Source organism: Oncorhynchus keta, chromosome 30, assembly GCF_023373465.1.
Source record: "Oncorhynchus keta strain PuntledgeMale-10-30-2019 chromosome 30, Oket_V2, whole genome shotgun sequence".
NCBI classification, from domain to species: domain Eukaryota; kingdom Metazoa; phylum Chordata; class Actinopteri; order Salmoniformes; family Salmonidae; genus Oncorhynchus; species Oncorhynchus keta.
Genome location: NC_068450.1, coordinates 45,482,701 through 45,489,169, shown reverse-complemented (window position 1 = coordinate 45,489,169; position 6,469 = coordinate 45,482,701).

The following is a 6,469-nucleotide window of genomic DNA, read 5'->3' as shown; positions in this document are numbered from 1 at the left end:
ATGAATGGGAGTCAAATGGGAACTAGTTCAAAAACACATCATTAACATTAATAACATGAACAAGAAGTACAGCATTACAAATATTTTACGAGATATGAGATAATTAAAAAATTATCTGAAAAATGAGCTCCTGTATATATTGAGATTTAAATGTTTTTTTAGAGTGAAGTACATCGAAAAAATCAAGAGAAAACTGCAAGACTCAATAGAAGACAAAACAAGGAACAAACCAAAAAAGACAGGCTTTTGAAAAATTAACTATTTATTATAAAATTGTACAGTTATCTTAGCTAGCTGAATTGCTAGCAGAATTGTTTACTTGTTGCTAAGCAGTTGCTAGGGACTCTCCTGGAAGAAGCTAGCTAGCTTACAAAGAATAACAACAAAAATATATAGTTAATAGAAGAAAGGAAGACAAAATAAGGACAAAAGAAGGACAGAAGAAAAGGAAAAGGAAAAGAAAGAGGACAACAAAGTGAAACAGTCAGCACTTCTATTGCAACTTCGTATTTCGTCATCCTAACGTAGTCTACACTGCTATCTGCCCAGCAGCTAGCCAGCTAGCAAACGTCCACCGTCTACCGAATAGCAGCACTGTAGAAACTATTACACTCAACTGAACGACTTGATTAGTGTAGTGTTAGCTAGCTACATAGTTGTCATATATATTGTCTTTGCTGTCTTCGTATCCAAGATAATTGTGTAGTTTAGAGCGTGTAGTCTTAGAGTGATTATCTTAATTTACCGAGGTTAGCTAGCCAGCTATTTGTCGTCCTTAACGTAGGAGACACTGCCAGCTAGCCAACAGCTAGCCAACGTCTACTGAATAGAACTTCCGCACTCAACAACCCGGTCGCATTCCGCTTCGCTCCACAGGTAGTATCACATTTTTCATTTCATTTCATTACAGCACAACGGTTTGATTTGTTTGATCGTAGCTAGCTACATAGCCGTCTGTGTATCAAAGATAATTGTGTAGTCTAGAGCGATTTTCTAGGTTAGCTAGCCAGCTATTGTCATTCTTTAACGCAATGTAACGTAATCAACACTGCTAGCTAGCCAGCTAGTCCCCGAATAGCAGCACTGTAGAAACTATTACACTCAACGGAACGACTTGATTAGTGTAGTGTCAACAACGCAGCCACTGCCAGCTAGCCTACAAAATCAACAACGCAGCCACTGCCAGCTAGCCTACTTCAGCAGTACTGTATCATTTTAATCATTTTAGTCAATAAGATTCTTGCTACGTAAGCTTAACTTTTTTAACATTCGAGACGTGTAGTCCACTTCTCATTCCAATCTCCTTGCATTAGCGTAGACTCTTCTGTAGCCTGTCAACTATGTGTCTGTCTATCCCTGTTCTCTCCTCTCTGCACAGACCATACAAACGCTCCACACCGCGTGGCCGCGGCCACCCTAATCTGGTGGTCCCAGCGCGCACGACCCACGTGGAGTTCCAGGTCTCCGGTAGCCTCTGGAACTGCCGATCTGCGGCCAACAAGGCAGAGTTCATCTCAGCCTATGCCTCCCTCCAGTCCCTCGACTTCTTGGCACTGACGGAAACATGGATCACCACAGATAACACTGCTACTCCTACTGCTCTCTCTCGTCCGCCCACGTGTTCTCGCACACCCCGAGAGCTTCTGGTCAGCGGGGTGGTGGCACCGGGATCCTCATCTCTCCCAAGTGGTCATTCTCTCTTTCTCCCCTTACCCATCTGTCTATCGCCTCCTTTGAATTTCATGCTGTCACAGTTAACAGCCCTTTCAAGCTTAACATCCTTATCATTTATCGCCCTCCAGGTCCCCTCGGAGAGTTCATCAATGAGCTTGATGCCTTGATAAGCTCCTTTCCTGAGGACGGCTCACCTCTCACAGTTCTGGGCGACTTTAACCTCCCCACGTCTACCTTTGACTCATTCCTCTCTGCCTCCTTCTTTCCACTCCTCTCCTCTTTTGACCTCACCCTCTCACCTTCTCCCCCTACTCACAAGGCAGGCAATACGCTCGACCTCATCTTTACTAGATGCTGTTCTTCCACTAACCTCATTGCAACTCCCCTCCAAGTCTCCGACCACTACCTTGTATCCTTTTCCCTCTCGCTCTCATCCAACACTTCCCACACTGCCCCTACTCGGATGGTATCGCGCCGTCCCAACCTTCGCTCTCTCTCCCCCGCTACTCTCTCCTCTTCCATCCTATCATCTCTTCCCTCTGCTCAAACCTTCTCCAACCTATCTCCTGATTCTGCCTCCTCAACCCTCCTCTCCTCCCTTTCTGCATCCTTTGACTCTCTATGTCCCCTATCTTCCAGGCCGGCTCGGTCCTCCCCTCCCGCTCCGTGGCTCGACGACTCATTGCGAGCTCACAGAACAGGGCTCCGGGCAGCCGAGCGGAAATTGAGGAAAACTCGCCTCCCTGCGGACCTGGCATCCTTTCACTCCCTCCTCTCTACATTTTCCTCCTCTGTCTCTGCTGCTAAAGCCACTTTCTACCACTCTAAATTCCAAGCATCTGCCTCTAACCCTAGGAAGCTCTTTGCCACCTTCTCCTCCCACCTGAATCCTCCCCCCTCCTCCCTCTCTGCAGATGACTTCGTCAACCATTTTGAAAAGAAGGTCGACGACATCCGATCCTCGTTTGCTAAGTCAAACGTCACCGCTGGTTCTGCTCACACTGCCCTACCCTGTGCTCTGACCTCTTTCTCCCCTCTCTCTCCAGATGAAATCTCGCGTCTTGTGACGGCCGGCCGCCCAACAACCTGCCCGCTCGACCCTATCCCCTCCTCTCTTCTCCAGACCATTTCCGGAGACCTTCTCCCTTACCTCACCTCGCTCATCAACTTATCCCTGACCGCTGGCTACGTCCCTTCCGTCTTCAAGAGAGCGAGAGTTGTACCCCTTCTGAAAAAACCTATACTCGATCCCTCCGATGTCAACAACTACAGACCAGTATCCCTTCTTTCTTTTCTCTCCAAAACTCTTGAACGTGCCGTCCTTGGTCAGCTCTCCCGCTATCTCTCTCAGAATGACTTTCTTGATCCAAATCAGTCAGGTTTCAAGACTAGTCATTCAACTGAGACTGCTCTTCTCTGTATCACGGAGGCGCTCCGCACTGCTAAAGCTAACTCTCTCTCCTCTGCTCTCATCCTTCTAGACCTATCGGCTGCCTTCGATACTGTGAACCATCAGATCCTTCTCTCCACCCTCTCCGAGTTGGGCATCTCCGGCGCGGCCCACGCTTGGATTGCGTCCTACCTGACAGGTCGCTCCTACCAGGTGGCGTGGTGAGAATCTGTCTCCTCACCACGCGCTCTCACCACTGGTGTCCCCCAGGGCTCTGTTCTAGGCCCTCTCCTATTCTCGCTATACACCAAGTCACTTGGCTCTGTCATAACCTCACATGGTCTCTCCTATCATTGCTATGCAGACGACACACAATTAATCTTCTCCTTTCCCCCTTCTGATGACCAGGTGGCGAATCGCATCTCTGCATGTCTGGCAGACATATCAGTGTGGATGACGGATCACCACCTCAAGCTGAACTTCGGCAAGACGGAGCTGCTCTTCCTCCCGGGGAAGGACTGCCCGTTCCATGATCTCGCCATCACAGTTGACAACTCCATTGGGTCCTCCTCCCAGAGCGCTAAGAACCTTGGCGTGATCCTGGACAATACCCTGTCGTTCTCAACTAACATCAAGGCGGTGGTCCGTTCCTGTAGGTTCATGCTCTACAACATCCGCAGAGTACGACCCTGCCTCACACAGGAAGCGGCGCAGGTCCTAATCCAGGCACTTGTCATCTCCCGTCTGGATTACTGCAACTCGCTGTTGGCTGGGCTCCCTGCCTGTGCCATTAAACCCCTACAACTCATCCAGAACGCCGCAGCCCATCTGGTGTTCAACCTTCCCAAGTTCTCTCACGTCACCCCGCTCCTCCGCTCTCCACTGGCTTCCAGTTGAAGCTCGCATCCGCTACAAGACCATGGTGCTTGCCTACGGAGCTGTGAGGGGAACGGCACCTCAGTACCTCCAGGCTCTGATCAGGCCCTACACCCAAACAAGGGCACTGCGTTCATCCACCTCTGGCCTGCTCGCCTCCCTACCACTGAGGAAGTGCAGTTCCCGCTCAGCCCAGTCAAAACTGTTCGCTGCTCTGGCTCCCCAATGGTGGAACAAACTCCCTCACGACGCCAGGACAGCGGAGTCAATCACCACCTTCCGGAGACACCTGAAACCCCACCTCTTTAAGGAATACCTAGGATAGGATAAAGTAATCCTTCTCACCCCCCTTAAACGATTTAGATGCACTATTGTAAAGTGGCTGTTCCACTGGATGTCATAAGGTGAACGCACCAATTTGTAAGTCGCTCTGGATAAGAGCGTCTGCTAAATGACTTAAATGTAATGTAATGTAAATGTAATATCATACAGCTTTGAAATCGTGACATTATGTACTTTCAAGGAAAATAGGTAGGTTTCTCGATTCATACCCTGACTTTTAGAAGGGATTGCGTGACGTTTACCTTAGCAATCGTGTGATGCAGCATGACAAAGTGAACACAGTTAGCAGACAGTCTGCTGGGAGAAGCGTAATACGTTTCTGTATTAATTTCCCACCAGGATTCTTATCTCCCCAGTTTTAAAATGTCTCTGATGGTGACCATTCATGTGTGCCACTGTTTTGGGCAAAATGAGAAGTGAGACTGTGTGCACTTACATCCAAACTGCCACTTCAAAATTCAAAACCCATTCGCGAGCATCTTGTGTCCTGATGCGACCTATTTTGTAACATAATTCACTATAAAACACAGGGTAACATTTCATTTTAAGAAATCTTTATTACAAGTATAGTAATTAATTGTAAGAATGAATAGTTACACTGTACTAACAACATGTGCTAATTGCAATTCAAGTTTCTGATAGCATCCGAAAGCACAATTTGTCAGCCTGCACAAACCACATTATAAGTGTTAGCCAATTGAATACCGGCCACATCATTGACACAACAAAGGGATCTGGAGTCTGATGCCCAGGCCAAGGTAACATTTTCATTTAAATTGCATGGAATCTTGTGAGAGCTATGGCAAAAACAGGGCATTTACATAATTCTTTAAATAAAATGTTTAAATAGTGTAATGGTGCATTTGACCTGAATAGCAACAGTAGCTAAGGAGAGCTGGGCTTGACAATGAGTTAATGGGTTAATAACCACCAGTCAAACATTTTCAACACATGAATAAACAATTCTGGTTACAATTGTGAGATGGTCATTTAGTGCTCACCAAATTGTGTGCCAGGGTTGAAAAATGGTTTACAAATGCACATAAATAGTCATAAGACAACCTCTTATTTCATTATGTAACCTTGCAGTTGAAGAACATTCCCACTTTTGGATGGGACGCATTAGTGCACTTAATTATTCATCCAGGAAGTATGGCATTATGTCAATATCTGGCCATCTGCACAACGATCTCAAAATAACAACGACCTCGAACGTGGTCATGGCTACACAGGACACAGCTATTCCATAGTATGCGACTAAAAGGTTATATCTAGAATTCAAGCCTGGAATTTATGTTCAGTTATTGACATAGCCTTGCCCTGTTCAATGTTCTTTACCTATTTAATACTGTAAATACAAGATACACATTTCTGACACCATTCAAACCAATGAGGATTCGGAACTTGAAAGTCTATTATCTCCGAATAAAGATAGAACCTTATAGTCCAAAGCTCTTTTTTTGGCAAATTGACATCAAAAGTTTAGCTAAACCTTTAGCTTTCCTAACCTTAATTTAATTATCTACGTTAATTCTCCTAACCTGCTGCGTAAGTTTTCCTAACCTGGTACAACAAAAATCTATTCTGATATAAACTATATACCATCCAGTAAAAACCATTGAACGTGCCCAGAATTTGTGTTGATACTGATGTCATATTAACAGTGCGCAAAGAACTGGGATTAAGAGGATTGTGTAAAAAATCCAGACAAGAAATTGCTAGCTAGTCTAGTGTTGGCAAATTCTACGATACAGTTGAATTCGGAAGATTACATACCACTTAAGTTGGAATCATTCAAACTCATTTTTCAACCACTCCACAAATTTCTTGTTTACAAACTATAGTTTTGTAAAGTTGGTTAGGACATCTATTTTATGCATGACACAAATAATTTTTCCAACAATTGTTTACAGACAGATTATTTCACTTATCATTCACTGTATCACAATACCAGTGGGTCAGAAGTTTACATACGCTAAGTTGACTGTGCCTTTAAAAAGCATGGAAAATCCCAGAAATTGATGGCATGGCTTTAGAAGCTTCTGATAGGCTAATTGACATCATTTGAGTCAATTGGTGGTGTACCTGTGGATGTATGTCAAGGCCTACCTTCAAATTCAGTGCCTCTTTGCTTGACATCATGGGAAAATCAAAAGAAATCAGCCAAGACCTAAGAAAAAAATGTAG